This window comes from Antechinus flavipes, chromosome 3, assembly GCF_016432865.1.
Source record: "Antechinus flavipes isolate AdamAnt ecotype Samford, QLD, Australia chromosome 3, AdamAnt_v2, whole genome shotgun sequence".
In the NCBI taxonomy this organism is placed as follows: Eukaryota; Metazoa; Chordata; class Mammalia; order Dasyuromorphia; family Dasyuridae; genus Antechinus; species Antechinus flavipes.
The window spans coordinates 339389334-339403958 of record NC_067400.1 but is presented as its reverse complement, the minus strand read 5'-3'; the positions used below and the strand labels follow the sequence as shown (position 1 = coordinate 339403958).

General features: G+C 29.6%; 1 protein-coding gene across 3 annotated transcripts in view; it reads right to left on the bottom strand.

Moving 5' to 3' along the window:
• Positions 1 to 14625, bottom strand: part of WDR33 (WD repeat domain 33) — a 98990-nt gene that overhangs the window by 37300 nt on the left and 47065 nt on the right. The window lies entirely within an intron of this gene.

Below are 14625 nucleotides of genomic sequence, written 5' to 3'. Positions count from 1 at the left end.
TTTATTTTATTTTACTTGTATTTATTAAAGGCTTACAATGTATGTGTGTTAATAAATATTATATAAACCCCCAAATCATAATAAAACCACAACCTGTGATTATGGATTGTCAATCCCTTCCCACACAATGGCACATCCCTTCCCACACAAAATCTGTGATCCTGTACTTCTAAAAGTTATCGTTGTGCATAAGCACAACATAAAGCAAAAAGTTCCTATTAAGTCATAATGAAAAGATTATCAATCATTTTCCCCATATAGACAAATCAAAATCTTACTTATATGTTATAAATAGCTTAAATTTATTTTCTTGATTGGAAGAGAGGGGAAAGAATGGCTTTACATACCACGGCCTTATATACTATATAACAATGTAGTCAGTTACTTAGAATACAGAGACCATGGTTACAGTTTTGACACCTATCTAATCCAGTTAAGACTAAACTTTGACTAGTCACTTACAATTTTATATCTTTTTCAAAAAGAGACTGCATAGACAGAAATCCAAATTACTAGAACTGAAAATACATGCTTTGACAGTGGTTCAATAACATTTTTCATTATAAAGAATATACTGAAATGTTTATCACAAACCTTCATGATTATGAATTTTAGCTGCTAGATAATCACATATATGAATTTAGAGAGTACCCCAGTCAAATAAGTAAGATCTAAATATATGTATCACCAAAGCTTCCACAGGGACCTTAATAAGCAAAAAATGATTATATTAGGAAAAAAGGTGAATTGGAAAGAGACTATACAGTACTTTTTATCTATTTCTTGCTACCAATTTAACTAAAACATTTTTTAATTACTAGCTATATACCGTAGTCTAATCTCTCTAGATAAAACGAACAATGGGGCAAACAGAAAGTTGTTAGTCTTAACAATACTTTTGGAATGGATTTTCAGGATGATTTCCATATCTCATCTCCCAAATTATTTACTTTTAAGACTGAGAAAAATATGATAAATATAGGAAGGGAAAAAAAGGAAAATAATGTACCCCTACTTTGATCTTCCTTGTAAATATCAATGAAAAATATTAACACTAGAAAGAACAAATCAACTTCAAACTTCAATGAGTTACCTTCTCAAGAGTAGAATCAATAATTCTAGTCTAACGAAGATTAGTTTAAAAATGTAGTATGATTTTTCAGAAATCCTGTATTTTGGAGATCTACAAGATTCAGGTGAAGCCCAATTGTAATAAGATTGGTAGAAGCTTAAGATTCCAATTGTTTTCCAGTCTTTGCAAAAATGAATAATGCCAGAAGGGATATAAGATATCATTAAATTTTGAAGATGAGTAAACTAGAAGTCATAGAGATAAAAAGATCTATTAGAGTTAATACCTTTATGATGAAGAGAAACTATGTCACCAAGAAAACTGGAAAAAGAAAAATATCTATAGAATAAGATCCAATTTTCGACTTCTAAAGAGTACTTTTGAAAGATTCTTTTATTACTTTTAGTCACAATTTTCTATTGTTTCTGCTCTAAGGCAGTACTGCAGTAAGGAGTACAGTGTCAATGGATTATTTCAAAAGATCTGTAATTTTATCAGTGTGATTATATTCTCTACCTATTAATAAATCTTTTGAAAAGGTCATTCTTTTCTCAAACATCAACCATTGGGATGGTTCTCAAATGACACAAGGACCACATTGGAAATTCTTCCTTATTTGTTGACACCTGATCTAATACTAGAATAGACTTTTAAAAATCATTTAAATATATAAGAATATGCAACAAGAGAACTGTTCGGTTCTGCAAACATATATTTTATCTAGGATATACTGCAACATATCCAACATATAAAGGACTGCTTGCCATCTAGGGGAGGGGGTGGAGGGAGGAAGGGAAAAAAAATTGGAACAGAAACGAGTGTCAATATAAAGTAATTATTAAATAAAAATTAAAAAACAAACAAACAAAAAATATATATATAAGAATATTTTTACACCAATAAAGTAAGGAGAGAAAGGCAAAAGGAATTAACTGACTAAAAAACTCAAAATTTCATTTCATTATCACATTCAAGTGTGATTTACAACATTAATGACTTCATCTCACCTAAACTATCAGAGATATGTAATTTAGTATGGCCCAAATGTCAGTCAAAATATTCTTATAACTCCCTTATCATTACCTTCACACTAATTCTTGCTGAATTAACTACCTCATTTCTATTCCTCAGCTATTAGCTCTTCAACTTCTGAACAAAAGCAATAATTCTGAAGAAATAAACATTTTAAGTTACTCAAAATGTGCTAACCAAATAAATTTTTTGTTCTTCTGAAGTTTCAAATACTTCACAATGAACTAACTTCTTCAGTAGGATTAGGCAAATTATTAATTATTATTATATTATAAAATTATTAATATTGGAAATTTTTTTTGCCCCAGATTTTAGTTGCCATGTCTTTTTTATGAGGAATAGAGAGGTAAAATAGAGATTCAACCAATAGCTCCTAAGGAAGAGATCATCCTATGAATTACCATTGAAAACTGACAGAATTTCAAGTATCATAAAAAGATTTCAAAGGAGAAACATTTGTCTTACTCTCAGTGCTGTAAGCAGTTCATTCAAGACAAAGACAAAATATCAGGTCAACATGCAATCGTAGCTGCCTGCCATGACATGATTTGCAAAATAAACTAAATATTTTCATTTCTTTCACTACTTGCCACCTATCAAAGGTACTATTTGGTTTAAAGATTTTAAAGAATCATGAATTTGAGTGTAGTAATACAATCAGCAAAAATCATAACCCCTTCTGGGGGCCTTCGTAGGCTTTCTGAACTGGCATAGTTGGAAAATGTACTATAATTTACTTGCATATAGGATAACTTTGTATATTAAAGATAAGCCCCCAAAATCAGATATCAAGTACTAAAAAGAAAATTAGACTACAATGTAGCACATAAGAGTCAAGCCTCCAATAGCACAGATATAATGAATGAAGGATATCTTGAGAAAGCAATTCAAATTGGAAAAGAGCAATGAACAGTTTTGCCACAAATTTAAGATTTTTTTCTCAAGTACCAAGGATCTGGCACATGGCACATCTATTGATTGATTAGCTTCATGGCTTTTAAGTTGTCTGTATTCACCAGAACAATTAATCTTAATAAGACATTATAATGTATATTAATAATTCGGTGAAACAGCCGAGAGAATAATTTAGAACAAAATTATAAAAAAATTTTAAATTGCTAAAAATTAAATCAACATTTATATAATATAATCTTTACTAATTCTTTAAATGCTGGGTATTTTTCAACTCATTTATAATGCAAGAAAAAAGGATCCATCTCCCTTCAGCAATCATTAATTTCAGTAAAATGTAAAGTTCTACTAAAAATAGATGTTTCTCTGAAAATATATCTGATATCAATATGAAATTTATTTAATATTTTGCACCAAGACAAGCTAAAAACAAAATCACAAATTGGTTCTTGTCTACCGTTAAATAATAACCCCCGCTATGCCTGCTAACCAAGATCCATTCTAAGAGACATGTCTTCTTTAAGTATTAAGATGATCACCAGAAATTAATCCAACAAATCTCAAATATGTTTTTCTGAACTTTTGACTATTTCCTCAAACCAACACGAAAATATCTACAAGGGATGCTACTGAGTACTTAAGTTTTGTCTTAAGGGAGCTGAAGCAGTATCAGGCAAATATAGTTTTATTTCTGTTGTTCTCACACTCATATACAGAGGACACATCACATAACCTCTTAATTTCTACTTGCTCAACTTCACATAGAGTAGGCAACAAACAATTTGCACCTATACAATAATAAACATTTCAGGACAAAAACTGTGTGAATAAGAAATAGCAGAAAAGTAAAGAGCAGACCTTATCAGTAGAATAAGGGAAAGTCTTCTGAAGTGAGATTTTTTTTTGTTGTTTTCATCTCAAGATTATTTTGATAGAATATTAGTCTTAAGAGGTATCAAGGAAACGGTATAATTGACAACAATATTACTGACAATCCTAATAAGCAAGTAAGGTCAAAATACACTAACTAGAAAAGAAGACCATCCATCTATTATAAGATGGCCTATCTTACATCCAAATTTTGGTAAAGATGGATGAATAACAAATATCTTAATTTTTGAAACTACAAGAAGTCATACAACTGAAGGAAAATGGAGTAAAAGATAACATTTCCAATGACAATAGACTTATTAAGTGTTATAAATTTTTAGAAAACTATGATGAGAAGATATGGTCTCCACTCATATGTATAAAAGTTAACAAGCAAAGAAACTTCTACAAGTAATTATTTTAAAAGTAAAAATTACATGCAAGAAAACTTAAGAAGTGTCATATGTTCCACAGATAAATGTGTCTACATAGTAAGATATCTATTATAGGACCAAATCTGTAAGAGGGACTTTTCACAGGTTTAATATATATTAAATATATATATATAAATTGTGAGCATCTTCTCTACAAACAAAATTGTAAAACTGAGAAGATCCTTTAGTTTCAAGGAGTCTTAATAGACTTTAACTCATCCAAAAAAAAAAAAGAGTTAAATTAAAAAAAAAAACTATTAAAAGGATCTAACTACAAAATTACTTTAAAAACCTAACAAAAGCTCTTTTAAAATGACCTAAAAATTTTATCATGAGAATCAGCCATCCATTTGATAAAGTCTAAACTTGAAGATCAAAAAACATATAACTATTCTTTATCCTTTCTCTGCTACTTGCTTCCTGGGCAAATCATATATTCATTTTTATTTTAAAAAATACTGGAACTTGAAGTATGTTGGGTTCTGGATAGGATTCAGAAAGGAAGTTGCTCATCATTTATACTACTACTAACCAATTTCACAATAATGTCTGAGAAACTATTTTCTTTAACACAGAGTTAATGACAAGAAAGATCTTGGTTAATTTTACAAAGAGATTTAGCCTTACAGACAACTATACAAATTAAGAGTTGGATGATATAAGAAAGCAAAATTAAAAGTAGATTGTAATTTCATTTCACTTTTTATCAAGGTAATAAGATATTTAAGAAAGTATACCTTCTCTCTCTACCAGCCATACTTATAAATCTCTTCCAAAGTTTGAATTTTGAAAGTTACATATTCACACAATGTTTAATTCAAAAATTATTAATTTGCAATTAATTCAAATTAATTATTAACTTGAAAATTGTTTTTTGGTTCAAGAACTCACCATAAATTCCAACTATAATTCAATACTGCAAATCCCATCATTGAGAAACTTGTGTGTGAAAATATGGTAACAACTGAATCTTATGTTTCACAAACTTAAATTGTCCTTGAAACTTTGACCTGGACTTGCTGTTATTTCTTCCAAAAACCAAATTAAAATAGGTTCCACAATAATCTTCCACTGAAAAGGCATTTTATGATGTTGTTTTTAATATTTCTCTGTCAGAGTTTCCTTCAGATGCCTCCCTATGTGAAGAATATAGCGTAGGAAATTTTAATATTAGTTTGTCCACTTAAAAGTTAAAAAATTAAATGTTAAAATTTGTTCATTCAAAGCTAAATGCAGTTTTATTAGTTTTAAGGTGATATTACTGATCTTTGAGACTTGGATATCCTTGAGTTTATATTTGAAGGAAACAGATTTTTGATAATTTAAGAACAAGCACCAACACATGACATTAAGAAATCAAAAATAGGATCACAAAATACTTACAAGTATTGATTGATTTGGAACAAGTACTATGCTAGATGATTTATAAAGTTAATTTGTGTCATCCCTGACCTCAAGGAGCTTATGATTTACGTAATCAGAAATGAATTGACAGCCTCTAGCTTTCTTTCCTACTTAGCTGTCAGATCTCATTTATTCAGATTATTTGATTACATGAATCGGGCAGACCCTCTTGCCCTCTTTCTCTTGATGAATTTCCATTGGCCATGCCTCACAGAAAGCTTCACAGAGAGGCTTCTATTTCTTGGCAATTTTGTATATTAATTGAATGAGACTATAGTCCACAACTACAAATAAAAGAATAGGCCATATTTGCATGGAATCTCAATCATGTTTACCTAAACACTGAATAAGCTGAGATCCAAGCCCAGTGAATACTTTAGATTTATTTTCACACTTGAGAAGTATCATGTAAAGAATACTGGTTCAAATTCCATCTCCAACACATACTGACTCTGTGACCTTGGAAAAGTCACTTAATTTTAACGTGATATCCCAGGAAATTTTATTTCCAACATAATTCCAGTAAATTAAATTCTCTACATAGATATAAACAAAGGTCCAAAACCCAATGCTTTCACTGGCTCCACCACCCAAAAAAGTTTCAACAAAAATTAATAAATATTAACGCTATCTGCATGTGCCTTTCTGATCTCTGTTAATGGATCTATAAACATTTTGATGAAATCTATGTCCAATATTTGACAAATTAAATTTGACAGACACTGTTGCTCCATTTTGTGAAATAAAGTGTATAATAAAAGATGTCACTACAAAAGAGAATCACCTTTTTGATAGATTTAGAATATAGCTTTCATGTATGTATCAGAATGGATACTTTGGGGACTAAGTATCCCACTTAATTATTATAATTCCTAACAAATTCCACAAATGTCCTTGAATTCTAAGTAATGTATTCAAAATTTTAATAATATAATTGTTATAAAATATATTTTATATATTACAAATATGGTGTATATATTTACATATTAACATAATATATAATAAAAATAAAATAAACTGCAATGAACACTAAAAAACATTCTAGGTACATATACTTCATTAAACAGTAGACTAAGTATAAATATGTATGCTAAATGACAAGAGAATTTATATCTGGGTTCTAGAAGACTAATAGTTTCCAATTATTAAACAGAATATTTTAAATGAGTTAAGATATAAAACTGTACCATAAGAACCAATAATCTCATTTTTTCTGAACATATCTCAAGAGAAATGATTACTTATTTGAACAAATGATTCACAGTTCTGTAACATGGAAAAGTAGAAAAACTGGAAATAGTTCGTGAATGTCTAAACAAACTAGCAAAGAAATGCAATGGGACTATATATTTAAAGAGAATAAAATCTACATACTGACAAGAATGTTACAAAAATATTCAAATACATAAGGGTAACAATTAGATGAAGTCAGGGTATGACATACTATAGTTGGCATATACAAGTTTTTTTATTGTAAAATTCACTGACCAATTTTAAAAATGAATTTTAATCATATGGATTCTATTAATGCTATTTTAAAGGAAACACTGTATCACTTAAAAGTGGTTTAAATACTAAAATAAAAATGTAACAATACTAAAAAGGTAAATGCCATCTTATACATTTCCAAAGGAAATATTTCTAAGGAAATGTATCTCTAAAGGAAAACAGGTAACTATGCAAAATATGCCCAAAATGTAGAAAACATTCTCAATACTCAAAAATGATGAAAGATTGAGAATTTTATTGAGGGAGGAAAAAATAAAAACAAAACAAAACAAAAAAACCAAGAGGAAAAGATTACAATATGTGCAAAAAATCTGAAGACAAATCAATTAAAGGGAAAACTGTTTAAGAGAAATCTGAAATAAATGCTAAAAGTACATAAGATAATAGAAAATAAGATTAGTGCAAAGAATAACAACATATTACTAGGTTTCTTTCAGTAAAGATTACTCTGCTAAAAGTTCAGCTACCATTTTTATTTAAGATCTTAATGTGTGTCAGCACCCAACCAAAAGGCAATGGCCATCTCAACCACATGAGACATATCCAGTCTGTGTTCTGAAGTCTCTTGATTATATAGATTTAGTAATATCTTTTGAAGCTATAGAACATAAATTTTATCTCATTTTCTCATAACACCCCTTTCATATATAAACATATAGCTATACAATTCCCCCCAAGTTATGAATCTTTGAATTAATCTTTATATGACAACTCTATTTCCTCATCTATTTAGCTTTCTATCTTTGTATACCAATGTCAATATTCCAAAATGAGGCATTCAGGACTAAAATAATACTCAAGATGTAGTACCAGAGTTAGTTCAATGGGATGATAACCAGACATTTTCTGGACAGCCCATGATCCCATTAGCTTGTTTTGCTTTCATATAGTATTCTTATTCTTTGCTTATTATGAGCCCAGTCAATTAACACATTCAGGTTTTTGTTTTCTAACATAAAATTCTTACTGCAAGCATCATCAAAGCTCTACACTACATTTTATCTTTTTTAAAACAAATGCAGGATATTTTAACTTCAACTTGTTCTTTTTGTTATGGATCTTTCTGGCAACCTGTTAAGAGTTCCATGGACCCCTGTTCAGAATGTTTCTAAATGTATAAACAAAAGGACATAAGATTACAGAGGAAACTGATTATATTGAAGTCATCAAAATATTAATTTAAAGTTGAAAGACTCCAAATTAAGAATTCTGCTTCTAGGATATCAAGATTGTGTTTTTACTGAGCTGATTTTATCAACGTAAATCTGTATTATCCTTCAAAATATGTCTTCTCTGATTTTGGATAAACATTTTTGAGCAGAACGATTGAGAATATATCTATAGAACAATGAGTTAGAAATCTCCTTTCTGGCCGAGTCTGTGAGTATGGATAGTTAAAACCATGTCTAACTTCATTTAACTATATTACCCAGGAAACATTTCAGACTCACTAGGGTTTTATGAAATTTGGTCAAATACTTTAATAAATCCAAATCAGTATTTTCAAAATTAAACTCATTACCTCCTTCTTCCTTTAAAACTACCTACCTTTATAACATATCCCTGTTTTATTACCCTTGTAATTACGTCTTTATCTCCTCACCCTTATCTAGGTATTCAGTTCCTAAAATCCAACCTTGACAAATTCTCTCATATCTGTCCCTTTTTTCTGTACAGAGAACATTATCCCTGGTTCCTCTTTTCCCTTTCCCAGAATTATTTACCCTAAGGACCTACTAACTAATCTCCCTCCCTCAGAATTATCCCTCCCCCTATCCATTCTCTATTCATACTGTCAAAGTCTGGCACCGACTCCCCTACTCAAACTTTAGTGCTTCCCAATTAACTTTTAACATCAAGTGCAAATTTTTCACGCACTTAAAGTCCTGAACATGGTTCTAACTTTTTTCCTTCTTATACATTACTTCCCACACTCCATACTCCATGTACTTTGATATAGCCAAATTTGCCCTCTTGCTGTTCTTTATAGTGACATTACATATCTCATTTTCCTGCCTTTGCAAACACTGTTCCATTATGCCAAGAATTATTTTCTATTTTTATGTCAATCTCTTCTGGTTTCCTTAAAAGCTCAACTCAAATACACACTTCCTACATTAAAATAATCACTCTAATTTATTTTGCATCAATTTGTTCTATAAATCTATTATAAAGTCTTCATCTACAGAGTGTGAATTATTTGAGGGTAAAGACGATTGGGAATTTTTGTCTAGATAAGTTTAATGCTTAGCAAATAGAAAAATACTTAATAAATGTTGTTTGATGAGATTCTCTTTATTAATATAGTAAACCCAAATGGACACTAACATACTCTTCTTTTTCGAGTTATATCTAAATTACCCAGTTTAATAACAGAAATCTGTACCTTGCTCAACAGTTTGCAGAATCCATCTTTTCACCTTTTTTGCAATGTCAGGTAGAATTTTGATCTCCAGTCTTCACATCTCTTGTGTTCTCTTTGATGCCTCAAAGATTATGCATGGGTTCCAAGATTACTTGATCTATTATTATATTTGCCACACACTAAATTTTATGTTGCACAGAGATTGAGACCAAATCTGTGATTTCATTAAGTACAGTGTAATTAAGGTAAGAAAAATCCTTCTTATCAATGCAGCTCAGCATCTACTTGGCAACTTATACTTTTAGAAAGAGGTACCTAGAAAGCTGTTAAGAAACTTGCTCAGGGTCAAACAGCCTATATGAGTTAGAGATGGTTTTTTTTTTGGCTACAAAGCCAGCTTTCTACCACACTCCCTATTTCCTATTCAACAATACACCTAAAGATGAGAATATCTTATTATATGATATAAAAATAGGAGCTCCCAGGCACAATGTTGAAAATAAATGAGAAGAGAAAAGGAAGAGAGACATTTGTGATAATAGTAAGGATTTATGTCTTCAAAAGATGACTAATCATTAAAAAAAAAAATGAATCAAAAAGAATGTCATGTTACATAAAAAGTTCTAGGAACTTCAGATAACTGCAGTGTGCCCAAGTAGACAACAATGCATATATAATAGGCACTAAATATTAAATTGAATTGATCCCATCGACAGTAGTAGCTTGGTTGATGTAAAGAGCTCAAAAGGTAAAGTTTCACACTGTATGTCAATTTATAATGACAGAAAAAAAAAAGTGCAAAGATAGGAAAAAGTTAAGAAATTAAGGAAAATAGTCCCAGTATTTAAGGCAGTCAGCAGCCCTATATCCATTAGATTGTAACTCACCAGAGTATGTTTGTGTTATAATAGCATTTTCCAAAACATTAGCTGGAAAACACCAGTAAAGTTTAAAGTGTGAAAGAAATTAATTCACGGAATTAATCTACACATAAAATTCTCCAAAACTACACAAATGACAAAAATGACAAATTGCCCAGACTTCAATTTAGATGACCTTTAAAAAATTGAATTAAAAAAAATTTCTGGCTGAAACCTGAAAGAAAATAAGATAACTTTTCCTTCAAGACAGCTTTAGGTTATGCAATATTCTATTTCTGAGGAAAATTCCATGAAAAAATTTTAAAAAAATATTATTTCACCTACCATTTAGTCCCCTAAGTAGCATTAATTTTATTTCACATCAAAATAGCAAGGTAAATTTTATCATTGGATTCATTCTTGGATATCTTTAGTTCCGACTCATCTAAAATTAGAATACTTTTATGGCAGGTGTGTCTAAGCAAAATGTGCATTAGTGGTCTAGTCTTTATGCATATAAGAAAAAGAAAATAAACTTCAAAAGATATTGTATATTTTGATAAATATGAAAGAACATTAAACATTGAACATTTTTATTGTAAGGAAAAGGAAAAAATGTGAATTTCCCTCCTTTGTTTATTTGCCAATGAAAAATCAAAAGAAATTATCAAAAGAGCACAATATTCTCCTTGGTGTGTTTTCTTTCACTGGTATTCAACCAATTACAAAAGCATAAAGGTCATAATAAAGTAAAATATGTTTATTTCTGAACATAGAAATTCAGAACTCCTAGAAATCAGATCTATATAGGAGTAAATCTTAGATTTCTCTTCACTGAATTTATTTTTTAAAAATGTTAATGAGTTCAGAAAATATAAGATACCTTCAAAGTAAAGTTAAGAAAACTTTTCAACTATGTTAGAAGCATTTATTTACATAAAAGGAAGCAAGTTACCAATAATAATTTTTATCAGTCTCACATATTGAAAGGGGCTTGTTAATTTCTCTTTTATAAAATTACAATGAAAAATATAAGCTTATAGACTCTTATCAGGCCAGAGGCAGAAAATCTGCACACTAATGAGGTCATATGTCAGTAATGAATTTTAGACTGAAGTTCAGCATTTTCCAATGTTATGACCTCACTTAAAATACATCTTGGCTCTAAGGCAGTTATATCTAAGACTGAAATCAGAGATATAAACTGAAGTTTATTATGAAATAAACAACATTTTTAATACGGAATTCATCTGAAAGTATTCCAGAAAGAAATATTTTAAGCTTAGTTTGGTTATAAAAATAATAATCTTCCATATTTCTTTCTAAATTTCTCACTGAATACAGAGTATAAAATTTAGCATCCACTGATAAATCTATTTTAGACTTAATTTAATTCAACAACAAATGTTTTTATTAAGCATTCATGTACCATATATTTGGTACATTAAGCAGATAATCTTATTCCATGTTATACCAAAGTAATCAACAGATATTTACTCAGGTATTTGATCAACCAAGTTAATTTATGTACATAAAATTCAATAATTAATAATTCTATGTTCTATATATTTTGAATATTTTATATTACAGTTTTTTTTTTTTTTTACAAATATGTTATTCAGATTCAAAAAGTACACAAGATTAACAACTCTGCTAATTTATAGATGTTTCAGGATTTTCTGGAGATTCCACATTGTTTCTTCCATCTTTTTTATTGTTCATCTCAGATAAAACCGATGGATTAGGCGTTGACATTTGCACCTGTATATCATGTTATCTGACCCACTCACACAATTATTACTTAAGCACTTAAGTATAAATATGTATCATTAACACTACTAGATTATTAAAATTCATTAAGGACAAGAGCTGTCTTAATAATTCTGAACTCTGCAGAGCAATTAACAGAAAGCAGAATCCAAATAAATATATACTAAATAAAGAGTTATGATTTTAAGTTACTAAAATAAGGATCCACTTAGGTAAGTCAACTAAGAAATTGAGAAAAGCCCAAAGATTCTTTTAGACTCAAGTTTTCTGAATGACTCTCAAAATAGACATTTGATATATCATTCTCTCCTCAGTAATATTTTGAAACATAGTAATGAATGTGTGTTAAATTATGATTTCTATAAGCAGTAAATGAATTTATGAAACTCTATACCATTTAGTAAGAGAAATGATTCCCCGCTTTCTTTTTTCAAATCAGGTTTTGCCTATATAGGGATCAAATCAGGTACTTTCTATGTCAGAAACTAGAGTATTCTTTACTTTCTTAGAGGGCTAGATTAATATGGGGGCCCCCCAAAATACTAAAGATTTTCTCCTCTATTACTTGCTTTCCTTCTAGATCAGAACAAGCTGATTCAAAATGAGCACAAAAAAATTAACATGAAACCTTGTATTTTAATGTCTGTGATGCAGAGTCCTTACAAATCTAAAGCTAGAGGGGATTATAAATCATGAAATTCAAATACAAACATAGTAATATAATGTACAGAAGCCATTATTATAAAACCAGCATAGATTACTTAGACATTAGCAAAGTATAAAGATGATTTTCCATGATTTTGGAACTGGTAACCCTCACCATACCTTAATTTCATCATATAGTAAGATCTATTGAATATAAAAGTGCAAATCTTATCATCACTATAAGTAAAATCTTTTATGAATTTAGTTTCTACTTTTAATCAATTTTAAAATGTTCATGGTAATAAAATTGGGAATGAAGGAATGAAAGAAATTAAAACAATAAAATCTTACAATATTATTGCTGGATGACATTTATAATCTCTTCTCCCAGAGCTTACTTTGTGGGTCAAATATGGTGAAAAGTCAACAGGAAACGTTGGATGAAAAGGAGATTAGTAGTCAGTCTTCTTTAGAATACATATAATTCTCAAATAATAAGTGTTTAGAGTGCCAGGTTGCAATCAGAAAGACCTGAGTTCAAGCCTTAGCTAATACACACCCTAGAGATCTTTATCCTCTCAGTGCAGTAAGATAATAACTTAAAGACTACTTGTTGATTTGCATTTATAGGAGGTTATTTTATGTATCATTCCCTCCACTGAAGAAGTTCAGATACATCCCAAAATAAGTACATCATTCTCACCTATTATTCTACTCCAAGTGAAACAAATCTAGTTTTAAATTCCAGTTTTCATTTAAAAGGAGTCATCCCCATTTTCTTCTAACTACAATTACAGGAAAAACTTGTGTTTCATTTACACTTATGTACTTGAAATAAGAGTTAAGAATATTACTGACAAAGAAAAAAGATGGAAGGAAACAGCAAAAATTATAATAATTTTTTTAAATGGAAAAAAAAAAGCTTCTGAATCAGGAGATTTGGGTTTTCTTCCCAGTTAATAAGATCTGAAGATCACAGATTTGAAGTTCAAAAGGATCTCAGGGGTTATCCAGTCCAATTCCTTCATTTTTACAAGTGAAAAGGCAAGTGATTTGTCCAAGGTAACATAGCTTAGTTAAACATCAAAGCTGGGATTTGAACCCAGGTTTTCCAAACCCAAATGCAGTAAATTTTCTTTCCATTGTACCATACCAGTAAAGAATTACTTTACTGACTTTCAACAAGTCATAGCATATAGGCCCAGAGGAGTGCAATTTTTTAAGACATCTAAAATTTTTTTGTTGTTGAAAAATTTCACAATTACATAAATCTTAACAGTATATATACAATATGTAAATTGAAGATAGTGTCCTCATTATAGCGACAGAACAATTATTCTGTTAAAATAAAAACTAACAATTTTAGCAATTAAAAGGAACAATCTTTCTTCCTTCTTCAAACTATATGAGGAAATACACAAAAGCAATTGCTGGACCTATCTTTTAATTATTCACAAAGGAATTAGTTACACTAATATTGTTAACTTTGAACAGAAATGAAAATCTTGAACACCAATTTCTGTAGCCCAGTCTTTTTTTATTTATCCATAATTGTATGAATCAGGGGAAATATTTTAAGCTTGTAATATACTAGAATCAAGAGTTATGCGTGCAGAAGTACTTTTATTGACCATGATTAAAACAGAGTAGATTTAGGCCATATTCTTAAAGAACAAAACTTCTGGACCAGAGTTTTAACCAACTAGTACAAGACATAGTTTATATTCTCAAGGTTGTGTGTTCCTGTGTGTA